At 33.0% G+C, this 22,948-nt stretch overlaps 1 non-coding gene and 1 pseudogene across 1 annotated transcript; both read right to left on the bottom strand.

Annotated features, from left to right (window-relative positions):
* Nucleotides 1-10,941: 10,941 nt before the first annotated feature.
* LOC107481697 (ABC transporter C family member 3-like) lies at nt 10,942-12,367 on the bottom strand (annotated as a pseudogene).
* Nucleotides 12,368-22,630: 10,263 nt separating this feature from the next.
* LOC127743077 (small nucleolar RNA R71) lies at nt 22,631-22,734 on the bottom strand. Its single transcript, XR_008004383.1, has one exon. It is a non-coding gene; the product is annotated as a small nucleolar RNA R71 (small nucleolar RNA).
* Between the last annotated feature and the right edge of the window lie 214 nt (nt 22,735-22,948).

Raw genomic sequence — 22,948 nt, 5'->3', positions numbered from 1 at the left:
AAATTTCTTATTTTTTTATTTTGCATCTCCAAAAATAAAATTGAAAATACAAACTCTAGAATCTTTTAGCTTCACTTTTTACTTCAACAAATAAAAAATTATATTCATTGCTCCTAAAAATATATTTAATATGCTCTTTACGTATCAATATTTTTTTATTTATACCTAGATTATGAAATATGTATACAAAAAATTATATCTAATAAAAGACGGTAGACGATTAAGATTTAAATTTTTTAAATTTTAAATTTTATTTTAAAAAATAAAATGTGATCATTCACCGTTTATTTTATAAGTGAAACTGAAGAAAATCTCATACCCTAAGCTGTTCAAGCTGTGATGTTGATGGTTTGATGAATCAGAAGGGTTAAAAACAAAAGATAATATTTTATTCTTTTAAATAAAAATTCAAAATTTAGGTAATTCAAATAAACTTACTAGCCGCAAGGAAAGGGGCACTATTGTGGTTGGCACTGTGTATGGCCGCCCTCGTCCCATTCAAACAAAAACTGCTCAAATATGAAACATTTGTCAAATCAAGTGCCTTGACGAGTTTGCACACAGACATGGGGCCTTTAATCCTATACTGTACTCCCAATTCGACAAAGGGTTGTAGACAAATTTGGAAGCAAAAAGAAAAGAGAAAGGCTACACTTTACGGNAATTTTTTATATATTTAAAATTAAATCTCCTTAAAACAAAAATATTTAAATTTAAATTTAAACCTAACGAAATAAAATAACAAACAAAATTAAACTCTAACTAAACTAAAATTAAAATAAAAATAATACTATCAAAATTAATTTTTTTCAATTCTAAAGTTGGTATATAATTCTTTAACTAAAATAATAAACACGAATTATTTTCTGATGAATTTTGGATGTGCTAAGAAATTATTTAGTAAAAAATTTTATAACTTTAGATATGTTAAAAAATTATTTATTATAAAAAAAATCACAAATTTGAACGAATTTTAGATGTATACTAAAAGTATTTTGTGTGTTATCTTATTATTTTAAATGTGTTAAAAATTATTTATGTTAAAAAAATATAAACACAAATTTAAACAAATTTTTTATGTGTATAAAAAATATTTTGTATATTATCTTATTATTTTGGATGTGTTATGAATATATGTAAAATAATAAAAAAAATACCAACAAAATAACCAGGCCAAAAAGAGAAACAAAATAATGTTCAAGTACAATATAACTTTTTATAACAAATGGTTAGTAAAATTATTAAAAGATACTTATCATCTGATGCTTTGATACATGTTCATTACATAAAAAATTTTGAATACCGTCAAATTTATCAGTGGAATAACAAAAATGATCTGTCGGTAAATTGATTACCATTAAATTTTACGTCGGATGATATCCGATGATATAAACCTCGCCGGTAATCGATTACCAGCAAATTTATTTTTCATATGGTAAATTGCAGCAGAATTAGTGTCGGAATATAATGTTAATGTTACGAAAATCTTAGACCAATTACCATTGTAAATTATCCGACAATAAATTTGGCGTCAAACGTTGCGACTTCGCATTGCGTTACTGTTGAAAAATCTGATGGTAGATTTATTTTTTATTTTTATTAAACTGGATGATCTTTATCGTCGACGGTAGCATCAATTTTTTTTATTTTTTTATCTATAATAGACCCCGATAGTTAACTATTGATAGTCAATTACCAATTAGTAAACAATAAATTAGTAATTTATCTAAGAGATAAATACCAAATCAGTATTCAAAAGATTTTGACGCTGACAAAATGGTACTTGATCTTCGTTATTGACAAAATGATCCTCGAAAGATTTCAAAATTTGACAAAAGTGACCAACTGTTAATTGAGGGACCTGAAGTTCAGGTATAGAGGTGACGTGTCAGTTAAAATTTATACACTTTTCATTTTTATAATTTAGAAAAACTCCGATTTTAACTTTTAAAAAAACTCTAATCCTTTTTTTTTCTAAAACTCTCATCTCTTTTACTAAATCATTATCATTTTCTAAAACCCTAATCTCCTTTTTTCTTCTTCTTTCTCCTCTCAACGATGCCATTTTTGGGAATTAGGTGATGGTTAATGAGACTCTGTTGTTGTAGTTGTGGTGGTGGTGGTGGTGGTGATAATAGCGGCAGAGGTTGTGGGATCTGCTACAGAGGCATCTAATGGAAGACCGTATGTTCTTAAGACAATAGTTCAGTTTGCGATTGGAAAGGCTTGTGAAGAGGGAAAATGGGCGGCGGAGATTTGCAATCCAAGAAAAGGTGTTCGCGTTTGGGTTGGAACCTTCAACACCACCAAAGAAGCCGCTAGAGCCTATGACAGAGAAGGTCGTAAGATTCACGGAAAGAAAGCTAAAGTGAACTTCCCCCAACGAGGATGACAAACACTCCATTCAACAATCTCGCAACATTATTCCAAACATTTCTCCTCCTCTGTATCAATATGGTGATGCCACAACAACAACATGAATAACTAGGCAAGGACTCTGAACCTCAACTTGGAGTTTGGTTACGATCTGAATCATGGAGGGTCCATTAGTATTGGTGTTGGTGGTGCCATCAACGCAGATCCGTTTGTGAGTTGTGTTGATGAGAATTCTGAGTATAGGCTTGGTTGCTACGATGTGGACAAAAAATGAGAAATTAAAAAAGGGGTGGATTCTTAAGAAGAATGGGTTGAGTATCAGAGAAACATTTTTGGTTAGAAGAGTAAGAAGGAGGAAGGTAGAGGCGGCAATGGATGGAAATGAAGAGGATTTTATTGGGAAAGAAGAAGAAAATTGGTGGATGATGATGAGAAAGGGGAAGAGATGAGGTTTCAGAAGAAAGGGGATTAGGGTTTTTAGAAAATTGAAATTGGAATGTTTTAAAATTATAAAAATTAAAAGTGAGTAAATTTTGTAATTATTATAATTATTAACTGACACATTATCTCTAAACTTTGACTCCAGGTAACTCTACTGACGGTTGGTCATTTTTGTCAAATTTTAAAATCTTTCGGGAATTATTTTGTCAATAACAAAGATCAAGTACTATTTTATCAGCGTCAGAATCCTTCGAGTACTGATTTGGTATTTCCCTCTTTATCTAAAACAAGGATTTATATATGATGTGAAAATATCAAATATATAGAATAAAAACACGAAGGAACAAAATGCTCCCAAACTAATCAAAACAAAGCCCTAATGCTTGATAGTCATCATTGTCGTAATCAAAACAAGGTCTGCTCATGACACGTCAACTTGTCATCATCCCTACATGAAACAATGTTCAAAAAGAAATACATAAGATAGAATTAAGGCTAGTTTGCATTGTAATTATATGATCTTACTAAAATAAGGTTTAAACATACAACAAGCTAGCTAAACTATATTTAGGTTAACCTTATTCAGATTCATCATCTTCTTCCTCTGGTTCATTATCCTCTTCCGAGGTAATTTTCTAATCATCGAATTTGTTTTCTTCCTCTTCGTCTCTATCAACCCTCTCTTCTTCTTGAACATCATCATCCTCAGCTCTAGTGGTAGTGTCTCGTCATTTACCCAAAGGTTAATGATATCATCATCCATAACAGCCGACCTAAGGGTGATTAGTTCACCAGTATCGACCACTATTTTTGAAGAAATTGAATCATCAATTTGGGAAGGTTCCTAACCCTCTTTCCAATAGACTCGATGCGACTTCTTAACTTAGTCTTAACCACAAATACTCAACTAGACTTGCATGACCCCAGATAAGGCAACTAGTATATTTGTCGTGCATTTTGAGGTAGAATAAAAGAATCGTAATACCTATATTTCCTGATCACATTTACTTCAGTGATATTGCAATCCTTGGACTTTCGTGTTCTTAGTCACAAACTTGGATCATACCATTCACATTTAAACACGCACACCTTATACGTAGTACCACAAAAATACTTTAATTGAATTATTTGTTCAACATACCATGCTAATTAGAATGACCACCACCCGTATCCCCACAAACTTAGACTTCGATGTTATCTATTTTTTTCACCGATCATTATAAAGAATAGAATCGATATCCATTAACATTGTATATCGAGTAGCTTGTGCCCTTATTTATTAAGTCTCAACTAAGTGCAACCAATTTCTTATTTTGTTGTATCAATTAGATGCACTCTAACGTATTCTCTGAACCAATGTGAAAAATTGTTGAGTGATGTAGCAGAACCTTACCAAATGGTTCTATATTAAAGACACACACAACAAAATCATCAACCCCCTCAAAGAACTCACGTTTTAATCTCATGGTTCACCGTTATCCCTATCATATATTCACAGACGATGACTTGGAATTATTTTGCCACAAAAATTCTAGAACTCAACCAACAATATAACTTATTAAAATTTTTAGAAAATTCAGCAGAATTTCTTCTATAATTAGAATCTTCCACCAAATTCAATTATCATTTTCTTACAAACTAAACATATTTTAAACAATTTAAATAAAGATTCGAAAGAACTTATCCTTAATTCAAAGACATCCACCAAATAAATTTTCACTTAGCTTTTCACAGAGAAAGCAGCTACAGGCATAAATTAGAACAAACAGACATTCAATAAAACATTAAATCCTAGTCATTCTAGTGCAAAAATCCTTTATTACTCCACAATTTTGCAGCAAACAAGGATTTCAAGAAAGTGCTACTATGCAACCTTCTCCCACTTTCATCCTAAAATTCTATAGTAAGTCCAACATAAAACATAAACAACACAGCACATTTAAAGATAGAAAATCAACCTAAGTACTACATGAACAACCCACGATTAAAACTACACAACTTTGAAAAAAATCCTAAAATAGAAGTGAAGTTAGTAAAATCTATAAACTAATAATCAAAACTTAAAAAGTTTAACCTAAAAATTAATAAAGCAAGTGAAATGAAAAAATTAATAACTCTAAATGTCTATTTACTTTTATCAAAATTAAACATGAAAAATTTGTAACTAATCTTATGTTTTAAACTAAAAACTAATTAGAAATATTATATTACTTTATAATAAAAAATAACAAACAATGTTATTTTTTTCTATTCATGTTATTCACGAGAAAAATTAACAACTTATAACTTAGTAATTGTCATCCTAATTGTATATTTTCTAACACATAACAAATTCAAAATACATAAATTAGAATTTAAGGTTTAACTACTCTAAATTTCTTAGTGAGTGAGTTACCTAGAGACAATGGTGGCGCAAAAAACTTCTCCAACATGGTCGTGGCAGCATGTACGGCGCAATGGCAACGACAACAACAGTAACCAACTTAGAGGGCTGCATTTATACATTTAGGGTTTTAGTTTAAAAAAGGTTTAATTACTCTATTGGTCCCTATAGTTTCACCAAATTTTCAATTAGGTCCTTATACTTTTTTCTTTTCAATTGAGCCCTTAAACGTTAATTTTTTTTTCAATTTAGCCCCTACCGTGACAAAACTGTTTGGAATAACAGAATATTCTATTAAAAAAATCGAATATTCTCATAATTAGGCTAAATTAGCTAATTAAACCACTTCCATTTTTTCAAAATACCAAAACTACCCTTGACATTTTGTCCCAAAATCAAAGAACCCTAGCCAGTGCTTTTTCTCTAAAGTCAGTGGTGTTTCTCCTCTGCTATCCATCGCCGTCATCGTCATTGTCCTAGGCGGCGTAAGCGTCCGTTGTGGTCTGTTGTCCTTGGTCTGTGCTGCACTGCTCTGTGTTGTTCATGCATCTATTGTGCTCTGCTCTGCATTGTTCGTCCACGGCTTCCGTGGCTTTCGTCGCGCTCCCTCGCTGTGCTTCGCTGGGCGACGCCGCCGCACCACACTTCGCCTGGTGTTTATTTTAAGATCTTTAGGAAGATCTGTTGTTTTTGGTTTTGCTGTTTTTGCTTTAATTAAACTTCTAAACTTCTAAATTATATTGGATGTTATGGGCATGCTTTTTAGTAAAAAAAAGGGTTCATGTCAATCTTTTAGAACGCCTCTACAGGCATCAGTTTTAGACGCAGTTGATGGTTTGAATTAAAAATTTCAGGTTCAAATTCAGATTATTGGTTGATGTCATACTTTTAAATTATATTATTCTTCTTTTTTATCTATGTATCAATTATTCATGTGTTTCTTTTTATTTATTTTTACTAAGAAAATTTGCATTGAGCTCATCAGCTCAAAGTGAAAAGTTGTCAATTTCAGCTTTCTATCTTGTTGACTGAATACAACAAAGAGACCGCTACATGGTATGAACAGTGATTATACATATTAAGTGGTGTTATAACTTATAAGTGAAAAATGGCTGAAGCTATGTAGAACTCTTAGTTTTCGAGGTTGGTGAACTATATAATACATGATGAATTTTGCAAGTGCTAGGTTTTTACATAGAGAAATGTAAGGTTTTTGGTACTTTCATACTTCTAATAAGGGAATATGATTTTTTCCTTAGGCATTTGTGAATTCTTTGTCTCATGGCGTGTTTCAGTAATGATTTATATTATTTTTGGTACTTTCATGGTTGAATGAGAAAAGTGGTCATTTGCTTCTTTGTTTGACTACCTCAAAAGTTTCCCATTTATTACCCCAGTATGATACCTGCTCATTTTATGGAACTGTTGATGAATCCTTTTGGTAAGTATCATATGCAGAAGTTGTTGAATGTCTGTTCACTGTAACGAACAGAGGGTGAAGATCCTTAAGTTGATTGAACTTCGTTGTTCATCATTTGTTCTTGTGCAAGTGAGTTTTATAAAATGATAAAATGGTAAAATGATATTGGATTGATGAAAAAATTAATTGGATGCTGTAGGTTGGGTTGCATTTTTGAGAAAGCTTTAGCTGCATTGAATGTTGAGCTGTATTATGAGAAAGCTTTGGGCCGTATTGTGGAAGAGGAAAACTAGGAAGAAGGAAAATGGGGAAGAAGAGAAATCAGAAATATGAAGTGTTTATAGGTGGAAGATAGGGCTATACAAGTAATTTCACACTTCATTAACGTTTTTTTTACGTTTAATGTTAATAGGGACCAAATTAAAAAAAATTAATGTGTAGGGACTCAATTAAAAGAAAAAAAGTATAGGGACCTGATTAAAAATTTCACAAAACTATAGGAACTAACAGAGTAATTAAACCTTTAAAAAATACAAATGTAAAATAGGAAACAGTATAAAGAAGGAAGAGGGCAACCTACCCAGATAGAGGAAGGAGGCAACTCCGACGAGAAGCGACGAAATCGGTGGTGGCACGACAGCGTTCCACGCAATGTAAGTTGGTGGTGGCAGCAACCAATCCACGCAATCTTTGAAGGTTGGTGGTGGTGGCTGGTGCTGGCAGAAGGGTTGCCGGAGGTGGTTTGGGGGTGTGGAGAGAGAGAGAGAGAGAGAGAGAGAGAGAGAGAGAGTTGTCTTCCGAAATGAGAGGGAGATGGTGCGTCATTCTAATTTAGGGATAATTTTATCATTGGATTTTCCAATGGATCAATCTGACGGTAACTGATAAACCCCAATTTGACGGTTTATCTTATATTGAATTTAGAGTATTTTGATGACCTTTTCTCACATTTAACCTATGAATTAGCATGGTTTTGTTATCTCTCCCGTGTTTGTGCTTAAGTGTGAAAACATGCCTTTTAAGCCTTGTTTTGATGAATTATAATTCCTCTTTGATTCCATAAGATGCCTTGATATGTTTGCTAGTAATCTCAGGTTGAAATAGGCTAGACATAGATCAAAGGAGCAAGGAAAGAAGCATGCAAGTGGAGAGAAGCACAAAAGACAAAGAATTGATCTCGGCCAAGCACGCGCACGCGCACAAGGCGCCCGCGCGAACATTGCAAAATCGGCCAGGGACGCGCACGCGTACCGTGCGCGCACGCGTCGATGACCGCACATGACTTCATTAAAGCAACACGTGCCTGGCGATTTGGAAGGGTTTCTGAACCCATTTTGGCGCCAATTGCTGATAGAAAGGAATAAAAGGATCAAGGATTGAAGGGGGAGGATATCTTGGAATCATATAGCATAATTAGGATTAGTTTAGAGTTAGTTTTAGAGAGAGAAGCTCTCACTTCTCTCTAGAATTAGGATTAGGTTTAGGTTAATCTCTCTTCTTAGATCTAGGTTTAATTCATGCTTTGATTCACTTTTCCTTTACCAATTCTTAATCTTCTCCGCCTCCTCTTTCTAGTTATGTGCTTTAATAATTGTAATTCTTCATTTTGTTTTGGATAGATTGTTGTTCCTTTGTTTCCTTTCAATTATGCAATTTGAGGTAATTCATGATAATTGTGATTTCCTTGATTGTTGTTGTTAATTCTTTGCAATAATTGTTGTTAGATTTTATTCTTGTTATCAATTTACTATGCTTTTCTTATATGCCTTCCAAGTGTTTGATAAAATGCTTGGTTGGATTTTAGGGTAGGTTTTGTTCCTCTTGACCTAGGTAGAGTAATTAGTGACTCTTGAGTTATAGGATAACTAGGATAGGACTTCTAATTTTCATACCTTACCAAGAGCCTTTTATAGTTGTTAGTTTATTTTCATTGCCATTTATATTTCTTGTTTAAAATCTTAAAAACCCCAAATATAACTCACAACCAATAACAAGACACTTTATTGTAATTCCTAGGGAGAACGACCCGAGGTTTAAATACTTCGGTTTATAAATTTTAGGGGTTTGTACTAGTGACAAACAACTTTTTGTATGAAAGGATTATTGTTTGGTTTAGAAACTATACTTTACAATGAGATTTCATTAGTGAAATTCTAAACCGTCAAAAATCCAATCATCAGTAACCCCATCGCACGCAACAAAGCGCAGTGTTTCATTAAGTGAGATTTTTCGGTGGATTTATCTGCAGATAATCCAACGATACAAAACGCACTAAATTTTCCGTTCTTCCCTCCAAATATTACCAACGCATTTACTAGTGAAAAATCTAATTTGACAATAATATTTTTACTAGTAAAATGTTGGGGACGATTTTAAATCAAAATAAGATTAGGGACGAATTTAATTTTGACCCTAAACTTTAGGGACCAAAATAATACTTATCCCTTTTTTTGTATTGAACAATAATATCTAACTCATTTTAAGGATAAAGTCATTGTACTCTATTCGAGAAAAATAATTTTAAACAGCTTGTTTCATCATAAAATTCACAGCAACATGTGCGCTGAATAAGCGTTACATTTGCAGTCTAATTTTTCTTAATAAATCTTTAATCTTTATGAGTAAGTCTTTATTTTTTTTAAATTAAACATCAGAGATTTTTCCTGTTAAATTAGAAGAAAAATTTTTAGACTGTTCCATCTCGCAGATGACATCCCTGTAAAATAGAGAAAATCGAGAATTTACGTGAAATTGAAAAAACTAAATTAACTACGTAAATGTGAAATCGTAACCAAATTCAAATCGTCAAATCAAAAAATCAAAAGATTTTAAGAGTTAAATCGAAATTCTAACTACTATGTCTGCAACTATGCTTCCAAGTCAATAAGTACTACAAGAGGAACGGATAATTGTGGCGGTTTATTTGCCGATTTACGACGGTTTTAAACCGTCTATAAACAGAATGCCAGCGAAACGACAGCCGCAGTGCATAAAGGTGCAGGCGGCATTTTTCAGCAACCGCTGGCATAACCGCCACAAATAAGTTATTTTACATCGGCTTGATTAGTAAACCGCCGCTAGATTATCAAGAGTGATTTCTTCTACAAATTTGCGAGGCTCTTTAACCGCTGCGATTTGCTATAGCGTTTTTTATAAAATTTATTTGCGACGGTTTAAAACTGCTGCTATTTGTAGCTCCTATTTTTTTTAAATATAATATTTTAGTTTGATTTCGTTTATTAACCTGGGGATATTTTTTTGGAGTTTTTTTATTTTAAAAATCTTATCGATATTCTCTAAAAGTCTAGATTGATGCCGAAAACTCATGAATATTTAACTACGAAACAAACTAACATATTTATTTTAATATCAATAAAGTATTTCAATAGTTACAAAAAAAGTAAAGTATTTGGCTAATAAAAAATGCTGCATAGTTAACTTAAACTAAACATATACTGAAAAATAAACTATCACATATATCCTAATTTCTCTGCTGCTACTTCATCCTTTACTGCCTTCCTTCTTAATTTCTCGGCCGTCACCTCCGCTTGTAGTTCAATAAGCATCATTTGGGCCTCTTTAGTTCAAAGGATGAAACAACCATATACATTTGTGATGGTATCGCCTGTGTCTCCTTGTAACCTATCATACATGGCCCAATAATGTAACAGTGTCATATTCTTGGATAAAGCATTTGTGAAGTCTAACATTAGCATAACCCAAGAATCATTCATTACAAACAAATATATTGGCTATCAAGGAACTGCCACATGCCTAATATAGCGATATTGTAAGATTGTAACAAATATGAAAGAAACTAAGCACTTAGGACCATGTTCTATTTCTTACATCAACTTGGGCATACTAGAAGACCCGTAGCTGAATGTAATTAAATGCACATCTTTTAGTTTATAGTTAGTGATACATTTTATTTATATTCTTATAGAGAATGTAATTTATTGGGTAGAATGAAAGATTTATGAAATAAGTAACTTTACTACAACGGAATAAGGAAGCAAACATTGGAACATCCATGAATGGTTGAATAATGAACATTTTATAGAATACAATTAGTCTATGCACTAAGATATGCCCAAACGAAAAAGATAGGAAAGTAAATCATATAAAAGCAGGTGAATCATGTTAAAGGGAGTGAAAACCAACCTCTTCTTGCATGAAAAGGAGCCTTGGAGATAGACAAGAACCACTTTGGGTTCCCTAATCTGCTTTATTCTCATTTGCATCATGGAACGTAGAAGATGAAGAACTTGAATTGCTACCTTCTTTTGCTGCAGCTTCAGTTTGATTATCTTCAATTTTCTCACTTTGCATCTATGGTGATTGAGCAACATATCCCTACAAGCATACAGGTGCCAAAAGTAACAACAGAAACAAATGTTGGAGCACCCCAAAACACAAATGTGGTCATGGCTAAAGTGTAAACGAATTTTTTTAGCCACATTTGTTTAGTCTTTCTGAGTTGTGTTATCTTAGTTAGAAATTTTATTTCCCATCTATCCTTGTAATTTGAGAATCCTCATGTTCCTAAGAACCTCTAATGTTGCCTTCATTCTTGTATCTTTTGATTTCATCAACTTTGTTTTGGAACTTCTCTTGCAATGATCCTAAAGGGACATTTGCCAACATTTACAAAAACTGTTGCAAAAAATGCAGCATTCAAGCAATGCCAAGATTCTTATACAAAATCAATAATGCTAATGAAACTTGCAATATTACTAGCCATAAATCATGCATGTACCAACTGAAAACACCTTTTCTTTCAGCATTAACCATCATTAAGTTGATTGTCTCCCCTTAAGTATGTCCCTTTTTTTATTGACAAGAAAGGGTTAATGATTTGTATAGATCATTGTCACAAGCAGTGCTCTGATTCGAATTCCAATTTGCTGCAACTTAAAGAACCAATGCCTTTGTGAAAGACATTCAACAATCGTTGCTACAAAAAATGCAGAAACTAAAACATAGCCTTGATTTTCATAGAGTTGTTTTCCATCAAGAAATTGAATAAAAGTATCAATAAGATAAGAACCAACATAAGAAGCAAAAGTGTTCAGCAATGCAAGAAATGCAGTGATCAAAATCTCTTTCCATGCTGAAACTACTAACAATTTCACAAGCTTAAGAGTAGTTATATGGTTAGTTCCACCACAATCTGCTTTAACCTTTTCCTTGAGAGCTAGAAAAGCTTTAACAACACTATCTCTGGAATCTAGTTGTGGAACATCCCCAAGGTCTAAGATTTACTTATTACTAAGACCTATAAGGGAATTGTAAAACTTTGTTAATTACCCTATTAAAATAATCTATCTGCAATGAGTTCCTAATGTATACAAAACTTGGTAAGACTCAACTAGTAAATTCAATTTGGAGGACATAGGAGTGAACAAGTTCAAGCATTTCTAAAAATTCATTTATAAAGCTTACCGAAATCACTTCTTCTTCTTCTTCTGCAAGAGAAAAATATCAGTCTCCTCATACGCATATTCAGGATGCAGGTGGTCACAAGGGACCCTTTCGATATCAAAAACCTCATCACACATCTCCCAGAACTTCTTGTGCGCCTCCGGAGACCTCACCTGGTACCCAAGCAACACGATGCCGTCTTTGGACACCGGGGTTTTCATGGCGGAAATCAAGTGTTGTATTGACTCCTCGATGTAAACCACATCCATTTCCAAAACCACGTCGAACGATGAGTTAAATGCCTCGATCTGATCCTTCCACATCCAAATTAATTCTGCATCACATTGAAGGGTAACCCTTCTCCATCAGCAACCTAAGAAGCGTAATATTTGCATGTATCAATAAAATCAAATACTTACAGATTGTTGCTGTTAGAATATAATTAGGATCAATTAGTATTATTTAGTATATCTAAATATTTATTATAGGAGATTACGTCTTTATTATTTCGATTCTCTTTGCACCTATAGATATCCTTCTATATTGTATCATTCCACACAACTTGAATAGACAATACACTCAATAATATACAAATCCTTTCTCTAGTTTAGTCTCTTATTTCTAACATGGTATCAGAGCCATGGCATCCTCCTTGAAGAGGAGAAGTTGTTTTCCTTGCGGTGAAATCACCGTAGCTTTTACACTTTTTTTTCTATGCCATTTTCCCCTTCCTTTTATCACTCCTTTGATACTTTTTCACCTCACCGATTAGTTTATTCTCTCTGTCTTGGTTTTTTTTTTCGAGTCGAATGATCAAACACCATTGTCATTCGCTGCTTACCTATTCTCATGAAGAAATCATATAGTTTTCACTCTCTTTTGATAGTTCCGTTTGCGTTCTCTCGTGGCATTTTTATTTGCGTTCTCTCGTGGCAGTTCCATCTGCGTTCTCTCATGGTAGTTCTGTTTGTGTTCTCTCATGGTAGTTCCATCTGTGTTTTCTCGTGGCAGTTCCGTCTGTGTTTCGTCTGTGTTTCCTTGTGGCAGTTCCGTCTGCGTTTCTTTTCGGCAGTTCCGTCTGCACTTTCGTCAGATAGCGGCAGTCCATCCGCGGTTCCTTCAGACAAGCGGCAGTTTCGTCTGCGCTTCCTTCAGACAAGCGGCAGTTCTGTTTGCGCTCCCTTCAGACTAGCGGCAGTTCTATCTGCACTTCATTCAGACAAGCGGCAGTTCTATCTGCGCTTCCTTCCGGCAGTTCTGTCTGCACCCGTTTTATCAGTTTATGCAGTTTTTTTCTCTTTATTTCGTTGTTTTAAATAAGTTTCAAACTCAAGTTTTCACTTGAGTTTGAGGAAGGATGTTAGAATATAATTAGGATCAATTAGGATCAATTAGTATTATTTAGTATATCTGAATATTTATTATAGGAGATTACGTCTTTATTATTTCGATTCTCTTTGCACCTATAAATATCCTTCTATATTGTATCATTCCACAAAACTTGAATAGACAATACACTCAATAATATACAAATTCTTTCTCTAGTTTAGTCTCTTGTTTTTAACAGTTGCATTTTACAGAAATAAGAGTGAAAATTGACCAAATACCTCCACATCTGCTCCTACACTCTTTGCTCTAGACGGGTTTATGGAGTCAGATTTAGTGGCCAATCGGCGATTAGGGCCGACCCAGAACACGTCGTAGGGTTTGAGAACACCGTTCTTCCAGTTCACATTTTTGGGGTGCTTGGCTGAGACGATTGTGAGGTCCAGGTCAACCAATTTCGACAGAAAAGGCCGTGATGATGCCATTCGAGAAAAGGGAGAAAAAGAAGCCCAGGTATCCTTCGATTGAGATGGAGATGAAGAAGAATGGGGATTTTCGCTAGATGTAACAAAGAAAATGAAAATGAAGATTGGATTTTTTTTCTCTTTATCTAATAAATAGAATAGATGATAATTTTGACAGTTTATTCCAAATCTGTCATAAATTGAACGATATGGTGGTTGGGGAACTAAACCGTTATAGCAATTGTCCCAAAATCATCAGATAATGGCATTTTTTTAAACTAATCTAAATTTGTCGCCGCTAACTTCTACTTCTGTTGTAGTGAAGAGACCACGTCAAATAGCAAAAATTTTACACCTAAGAATGTTATTTTCAAGAATAAAAGCTGAGTAGTTCAACAATTAATTATCCAAATCATTTTGAAAAACACCTAAAATCTTTTCGATCATTCTTAATCTTAAGGTTTGCATCACAATTCACTTTAAACATATTTAAAGAATTGTAACGCAATGAAAAGAAAAATATTCTTTATTATTCAAAGAAATTTTGACAAGTAATATAAGTAGCTAGAGAACTTTATATTATATTAGTCGAGAATTACAAATATAAAATTAATTTTTCACCTGTAATTTAAATAAGAGGTTGCGTGTATTGTTTTCCACATCAATAGTGAAAATATACTCAAATAATTGAACCTAAATATATAAATAAGCAAGCCAAATGGGTATATTGTTCTTACTGGTTGAAAGGTTGCTAAATATACAATACATGATTTCGTTTCTTTTATATATCGGTCGTGTTTTCTTTTTCAAAAAAGCAAGTGGCTGCTAAAATGTTAAGCACGATCGAGAAGAATCTGGTCTGGCATGCACGTTGTTAATGTTACTATCCTTGGCTTCTCCCTATGCCTTGGCGACAAAATTAAACAAATAATAGTAAAAGTGTTCTTTTCGAGTGACACTTTCGTTGCAATGGGGTCCTATCCTACACCCCGTTAATAATAGAGTAGTTTTAGTCATTATCAAGTTATCAACTCCCTTTGAAATCATATTCTATGGGTGCTCACGGATTAAATTGTACTTGAGTTCATATATATAGTATAGTATTTTGTTTTTGTATGTACTCAATAAGAATAATTTCTAATTAATTTTATTGTCTTTGCTAAAACAAAAAAACCAATAAAAATAAACTCAGGTTAATTATTAAAGAATTTCATCAATTTTCATGTTCTAAGTAGGTGACTATGCACATGTGATAATGATGAAAAGAGGCCAAATCTACTTTTACTATCTTGTTACAGTTTGGATTTTAGATTTGACTTAAAGTTGTGGTTGACCCAAAATATTCTTTTTGGAGTATACTGGACAATAAAAAAATATAATTTGAATTGTATTCATATAAAATTTTGTATATATTTTTTATGGAAATATTTAGATTCTTTTTTATTTGATATTTTAAATACAGTAAATAAATGATTCAACATATGTACAAGATATATTATTTATCCTAATTCTTATATCTTTTAGATTATTATTGACTTGAGCGACAGAATTTTTTATAGCTGTAATCTAATTTCGTGAAGATGAAAAAAAAAACTAATACAACTTCGTATATCTATAAATCTATGTTCTACAACTACGAAAAATAAATCTACTTTTATTTTTGGATCACATCTAACTTACAGTAAATTACCAAATGAATATCTTCTTTTTATCTACTTTAAAACATTTAAATTCAAGTAAAATTTATATCTCATCTAATATCTAATTTAATAATGACAACACAAATAATGTGTACATTTTACATTATAATTATACATACACGCACAAAATGCCAATTCAGATCAGACTAGTTTAATTGGCTAGTGTAGTTTCTTAAATTAGTCTTTCTTGTTCTCAATACTCCAGATTTTATTTATCTCTGGCCACTAATTATAAAAAAGATATAAAAAAATAAAATTATATACAAATAGCATTATTATATTAGCTACTTAGCTAGGAAGAGTAATGAAACAGGATTCTTTTATTACGCGGAACCATCGTAGTTTGACTGTTGATAGTTAAGACATTGGTCTATACAGCTTTTCATAATTTTCTGCATTCAATGCAAGTTTTTTAGTATCATATCATTAATTTATTACTACTTTTTTTTAGCTGTTGTGATTATTATCAGATTATCCAGTTTAGGATTAAGATCCTCTGTGCACTCCAATTTGTTTCATTTTCCCCCTAATTTCCTTCATTACGAACTCCTTAACGAGGAAAACTCACGGTTTTGAAAATTCAACTCGTTAATTATTAATCGGTAAAATTAGAAATTTAAAATTTTCGATTTTCAATCAAAATTTAATTAAAATAGTTAAATCTAAGAGAAATCTAAGAAAAGATAACAGAAGAACTGATATTGTATATGTTGTTATTGTTTGATACAAAAATTAAGTTATATATATATAAAGATATTACCAACTAACTTTATAAATATTTATCTATTAACTATTAACTCTCAACTATTTATCATTATTTTAATATACTTCTCAACTTTAAATATCAACTTGAGTGTGAAATTTATTGAAAAAAAAAACATAATAAAAAAACTAAAAAAAATTGCCAAAAATAAAATAGTTGAAATTATTGAAATGAAACACAGATAGAATTGTTGAAAGAAAAATACAGATAAAACTGCTGGAAGAGTGACAAACTGAAAGGAGGATGGTAAACTGCCGGGTAGGTGGCAAACGGTCAGAGAGATAGTGGTTCAAAATGCTGAGGAAGACGTGTACAGTAAAGTGACGCAGAAGAAATAGAAGAAGACGCGTGCAGCGTGGTGACACAGAGAAGGATCTACAAGAAACATGGTAATTATCGATGCCAAAAATAGATGGCCAAATTTTTCGTCGATAATTTTCGACGGCTTGTCGTCGATAAAATGAAAAAGAGATCATTAAAAATAAAATATTAAAATCGACGACGATGTCGTCTATACTTTTGGTAACTTTCTAACCTCTTCGTTATATCGTCGCATTATCGACAAAAGAGTGGATGAAAAATTTTTTTCTTTAAAATCGACGAACTTGTTGTCTATTTTAATAATTAAAATTTTGATAACCTTTGCCGTTGATAAATTTAGACGATAGAGATCTCTTTTTTAAGGTGAATGAACGGTATAGATTTATTACATAAAATAGACGACTGGAGTGTTGATTTTTATTTTAACTAAAATCGACGCAAGAGCTGTGGATTTTTATAAACAAAACATCACTCCCGCATTTGGCTTCCCGCATCCCTGTTCACTCATTTCCCCCAAATTTAACCCCAAACCTTTATAGAATCAGAGTTCAGACTTGGCTTCTTCTTTTCCTCCAACGCCTGAGAATAGAGACAAGAGACGGAATCACAGTCACGTAGAGAGGCAGAGAACAGAGCTTCTTCTTCTCCGTGCCTGAGAAAATCCGTCGGCCTCCGCCTGAGAGCAGAGCTTCTTCTTCTTTTTCTTTTTCTCCGCCTGAGAGCAGAGCTTTTTCTTCTACTTCTATTCCTCCGCCTGAGAGCAGAGCTTCTTCTTCTTCTTTTCCTCTGCCGAACCCGCTGCCGCGCCATCCTTTTCATGTGAGTTCCTCTCTCTCTCTCTCTCTCTCTCTCTCTCTCTCTCTCTCTCTCTCTCATTGTGATTTGTGAATCTGCATGTAAGTTCTTCTTCTTCCACAGACTCGTCGCTGCAATGTCTTTACCGGTCGCCGTCACTGTGAGCCCGATGCCAAAGCATGTCGCCGTCATAGCTTCTTGTAAGTTCTTCTTTGTCTCTCTCTGATTATTATATTTATTTTTGTAATTTTTGTATCTACTATTTTTATCATAAAATTCTGAATTTGCATTTGTTAAACCTAATTAGCATAATCAATTCATCAATTACTTCAGCTTAACTAGTTTGTCACATTTTTATAATGTGATTAGATAAAATAAAACTTAAAAGAAAGAAAGAAAAACCAATTTCTTGCTTAGTATTAGGAAAAGGTAGAGCACTAACTTAAAATTCAATTACAGATTTCAAGTAAGCAAGGAAAGTATTGTGTATTATTTAAGTAATCTTCATGAATATTGCTCATAATATTAATTGCTCTATTTATTTCTATTTACTTATTGAATTTTCATCTTTTCTGTTAGTCTTGTGGTTTGGTAGGATTTCTATTTGGTTATTGCTGTAATTTATCTCTCCAAATTATCGAACTACACCTATTTTGGTTAGGTGTAGTTCCACCAAATCATTTTTATCCTCGTATATGATATTTATTAAAAAGTTGAACCACCTATATGTAGTTAAACTGGATCTATGAATTAAGCAAACTAAAGAAGTAAGCAACACTTGTGGAATTGTGTGAACTAAAGAACTTGTTCTTGTTGCTAATTAAAGCATTATTATTGCAGGGTTTTATGTACATATACTTAGTGATAAGAGATTCAATAGCTTAAGGTGCATGGTTAAGAGAACTGTATGAAGAGGCAATAGCAAGTGGATTCTTTCTTGTGATATCTCGGTTGGAAGGGAAAAACATAATGCCAAAGATTGTATGCAGTGGTGGTCTTATTCATTGCTTATGATCCAGAGACTCATTGGATATCATGGCTTGTGCCCATGTTTGTGGTTGCAAACATTGCTGTTTTCATCCTTGCCATGCAAATATTGCAAATACTTCAGGGTAATTGTGTCGTCAGGTTCCTTGGCAGGATCTCTTTTCAGCCTCTTAGGGAGAATCTACTGCTTGGCTCTTCTTCTTCAACGTAACACCTCTCACTTCCCTTCATTCTTTTTTTGCTTTTATTCAATCACTTGTTTTACTTGTTTCTATCTCATGCAACTTCCTCCAATTAGTGAAATTTTATATATTTCAAGTCAAGTACTTTCTGTTTTTATTCAAATTTCTAATTTCTTAGTTGCAAATAATTTTGAAGCAGAACCATAGAAATGGGTGAAGTAAGAATTCTCTATACACTCTACTTTCATTCATTTTGTTTCTTTCTTTTCTATTTCTTCATTTGGTACATGAATTTAAATTAAATGAGGTTTTGTGTTTTGGTGTTATAGGAGAAGAAGAAGGAGGAGGAGAAAAAGAAAGAAAAGAGCAAAAAAGAGGAAGAGGAGAAGAAGAATGAAGAAAAGAAAGAAGAAGAGTCTCCAGCAGAAGAAATAGTACTTAAGGTTGATATGCATTGTCAAGCTTGTGCAAGGAAAGTTGCAAAAGTATTGAAAGGCTATCAAAATCACTCATTTTCTTCTTTCAGCAAAAGGTTAGTGTTCCTTATTTTATTTTTCATTGATATTTACGTGTCAAAAGATAAAGTCAAGCAGCATGACTAATTATCATGTTAACTTCTTTTTCTCATGATCAGGTGAATATGTTAATATGGTTAAACTTTTTGACCCTAATCTTAGGAATGATTGATGAGCGGATAATTTATACGTTTTTTGGCATTGTTTTTAGGTAGTTTTTAGTAGGATCTAGCTACTTTTAGGGATGTTTTTATTAGTTTTTATGTAAAATTCACATTTCTGGACTTTACTATGAGTTTGTGTATTTTTCTATGATTTCAGGTATTTTCTGGATGAAATTGAGGGACCTGAGCAAAAATCTAATTCAGGCTGAAAAAGGACTGCTGATGCTGTTGGATTCTGACCTCCCTGCACTCGAAATGGATTTTTTGGAGCTACAAAACTCCAAATGGCACGCTCTCAACTGCGTTGGAAAGTAGATATCCAGGGCTTTCCAGCAATATATAATGATTCATACTTTTTTCGAGCTTAGACGACGCAAACTGGCGTTCAACGCCAGTTTCATGCTGTATTATGGAGTAAAACACCAGAAACACGTCACAAACCAGAGTTAAACGCCAAACAGACGTTACAACTTGGCGTTTAACTCCAAGAGAAACCTCTGCACGTGTAAAGCTGAAGCTCAGCCCAAGCACACACCAAAGTGGGTCCCGGAAGTGGATTTCTGCACTTAGACTTATTTCTGTAAACCTTAGTATCTAGTCTAGTATAAATAGGACATTTTACTATTGTATTAGACGTCTTTTGATTGATCTTTAATCAGTGTATGCGATTTTAGACCTTCAAGGGGGGCTGGCCATTCGGCCATGCCTAGACCATCACTTATGTATTTTCAATGGTGGGAGTTTCTACACACCATAGATTAAAGGTGTGGAGCTCTACTGTACCTCGAGTTTTAATGCAATCACTACTATTTTCTATTCAATTCAGCTTATTCTTGTTCTAAGATATTCGTTGCACTTCAACATGATGAATGTGATGATCCGTGACACTCATCATCATTCTCACCTATGAACGCGTGACTAACAACCACTTCTGTTCTACCTTAGACCGAGCGTGTATCTCTTGGATTCCTTAATCAGAATCTTTGGGGTATAAGCTAGAACCCTTTGGCGGCCATTCTTGAGAATCCAAAAAGTCTAAACCTTATCTGTGGTATTCCGAGTAAGATTCAGTGATTGAATGACTGTGACGAGCTTCAAACTTGCGATTGTTGGGCGTGGTGACAGACGCAAAAGAATCAATGGATTATATTCCGACATGATCGACCCTTTCTCACGTAAGGTTTATTACTTGGACGACCCAGTGCACTTGCTGGTTAGTTGTGCGGAGTTGTGACAAAGTTTGATTCATGTTTGAGAGCGCTACCAAGTTTTTGGCGCCATTGTTGATGATCACAATTTCGTGCACCAAGTTTTTGGCGCCGTTGCCGGGGATTGTTCGAGTTTGGAGCCAGGGATTATTTAAGATTCCGGCAACAACACCAAGTTTTTGGCACCGTTGCCGGGGATTGTTCGAGTTTGGACAACTGACGGTTCATCTTGTTGCTCAGATTAGGTAATTTTCTTTTCAAAAAGTTTTCAAAAATATTTTTTCAAAAAAATTTTCTTTGTTTTCGTTTTTCCAAAAATTATTTTCGAAAAAAAAAAACCAAAAAAATTAATAAAATCAAAAAATAAAAAAATCAAAAAATATTTTTTGTTTCTTGTTTGAGTCTTGAGTCAAATTTTATGTTTGGTATCAATTGCATGTTTTTAAAAATTTAAGCATTTTTTGAAAATTCATGCATATGTTCTTCATGATCTTCAAGTTGTTCTTGACAAGTCTTCTTGTTTAATCTTCATGTTTTCTTGTTTTGTGTTTTTTGTTGTTTTTCATATGCATTTTTGCATTCATAGTGTCTAAGCATTGATAATTTCTAAGTTTGGTGTCTTGCATGTTTTTCTTTTCTTGAAAAATTTTCAAAGTGTTCTTGGTGTTCATCTTGACATTCATAGTGTTCTTGCATGCATCATGTGTTTTGATTCATAATTTTCATGTTGTGAGTCATTTTTGTTGTTTTTCTCTCTCTTCATTAAAAATTCAAAAATAAAAAATATCTTTTTCTTATTTTTCTCATAATTTTCGAAAATTTAAGTTGACTTAGTCAAAAAATTTTAAAACTTAGCTATTTCTTATAAGTCAAGTCAAATTTTCAATTTTAAAAATCTTATTTTTTCAAAATCTTTTTCATTTTTTTTATTATTTTCAAAAATTTTTAAAATTTATTTTCAAAATCTTTTTCTTATCTTTATTTCAAAATTTCGAAAACTTTAATAACAATTAATGTGATTGATTCAAAAATTTGAAGTTTGTTACTTTCTTGTTAAGAAAAGTTCAATCTTTAAATTCTAGAGTCATATCTTTTAGTTCTTGTTAGTCAAGTAATCAATTTTAGTTTTAAAAATAAAATCTTTTCCAAAATATCTTTTTCAATCATATCTTTTCAAAATATCTTTTTCAAATCATATCTTTTTCAAAATTGATTAAAAAATCTTTTCTAACTTCTTATCTTTTCAAAATTGATTTTCAAATCTTTTTCAACTAACTAATTGACTTTTTGTTTGTTTCTTATCTTTTTCAAAACCACCTAACTACTTTTCTCTTTCTAATTTTCGAAAATCACTTCCCTCTTTTTCAAAATTCTTTTAATTAACTAATTGTTTCAAATTTTAATTCTTCTCTTAATTTTCAAAAATCACTAACCCGTTTTCAAAATTAATTTTCGAAATTCTCTCTCTCATCTCTTTCTATTTATTTATTTAATTACTAACACTTCTCTTCATCCTAAAATTCGAACCCCCTCTTCCTCTCTGAGTTCGAATTTTCCTCTTTTCCTTCTTCTATTCTTTTCTTCTTCTACTAACATAAAGGAATCTCTCTACTGTGGTAAAGAGGATCCATATTATTATTTTCTGTTCCCTTCTTTTTTTTCATATGAGCAGGAGCAAGGACAAGAATATTCTTGTTGAAGCAGATCCTGAACCTGAAAGGACTCTGAAGAGGAAACTAAGAGAAGCTAAATTACAACAATCCAGAGACAAACTTACAGAAATTTTTGAAAAGGAAGGATGCTTGGTGACTACACTACACCTACTTCCAAATTTGATGGAAGAAGCATCTCAATCCCTGCCATTGGAGCAAATAATTTTGAGCTGAAACCTCAACTAGTTGCTCTAATGCAACAGAACTGCAAGTTTCATGGACTTCCATCAGAAGATTCCTATCAGTTTTTAATTGAGTTCTTGCAGATCTGTGAGACTATTAAGACTAATGGAGTAGATCCTGAAGTCTACAGGCTCATGCTTTTCCCTTTTGTTGTAAGAGACAGAGCTAGAACACGGTTGGACTCACAACCTAAAGATAGCCTAGACTCTTGGGATAAGCTGGTCACGGCCTTCTTGGCTAAGTTCTTTCCTCCTCAAAAGCTGAGCAAGCTTAGAGTGGATGTTCAGACCTTCAAACAGAAAGATGGTGAATTCCTCTATGAAGCTTGGGAAAGATACAAGCAGATGACCAAAAGGTGTCCATCTGACATGCTTTCAGAGTGGACTATTTTGGATATATTCTATTATGGTCTATCTGAGTTCTCTAAGATGTCACTGGACCATTCTGCAGGTGGATCCATTCACCTAAAGAAAATGGCTGCAGAAGCTCAAGAACTTATTGACATGGTTGCAAATAACCAATTTATGTACATTTCTTAGAGAAATTCTGTGAGTAATGGAATGCCTCAGAGGAAGGGAGTTCTT

Source organism: Arachis duranensis, chromosome 1 (genome assembly GCF_000817695.3).
Source record: "Arachis duranensis cultivar V14167 chromosome 1, aradu.V14167.gnm2.J7QH, whole genome shotgun sequence".
NCBI classification, from domain to species: domain Eukaryota; kingdom Viridiplantae; phylum Streptophyta; class Magnoliopsida; order Fabales; family Fabaceae; genus Arachis; species Arachis duranensis.
Note: the sequence above shows the minus strand (reverse complement) of the source record. Positions and strands in the feature narration are given on the sequence as shown.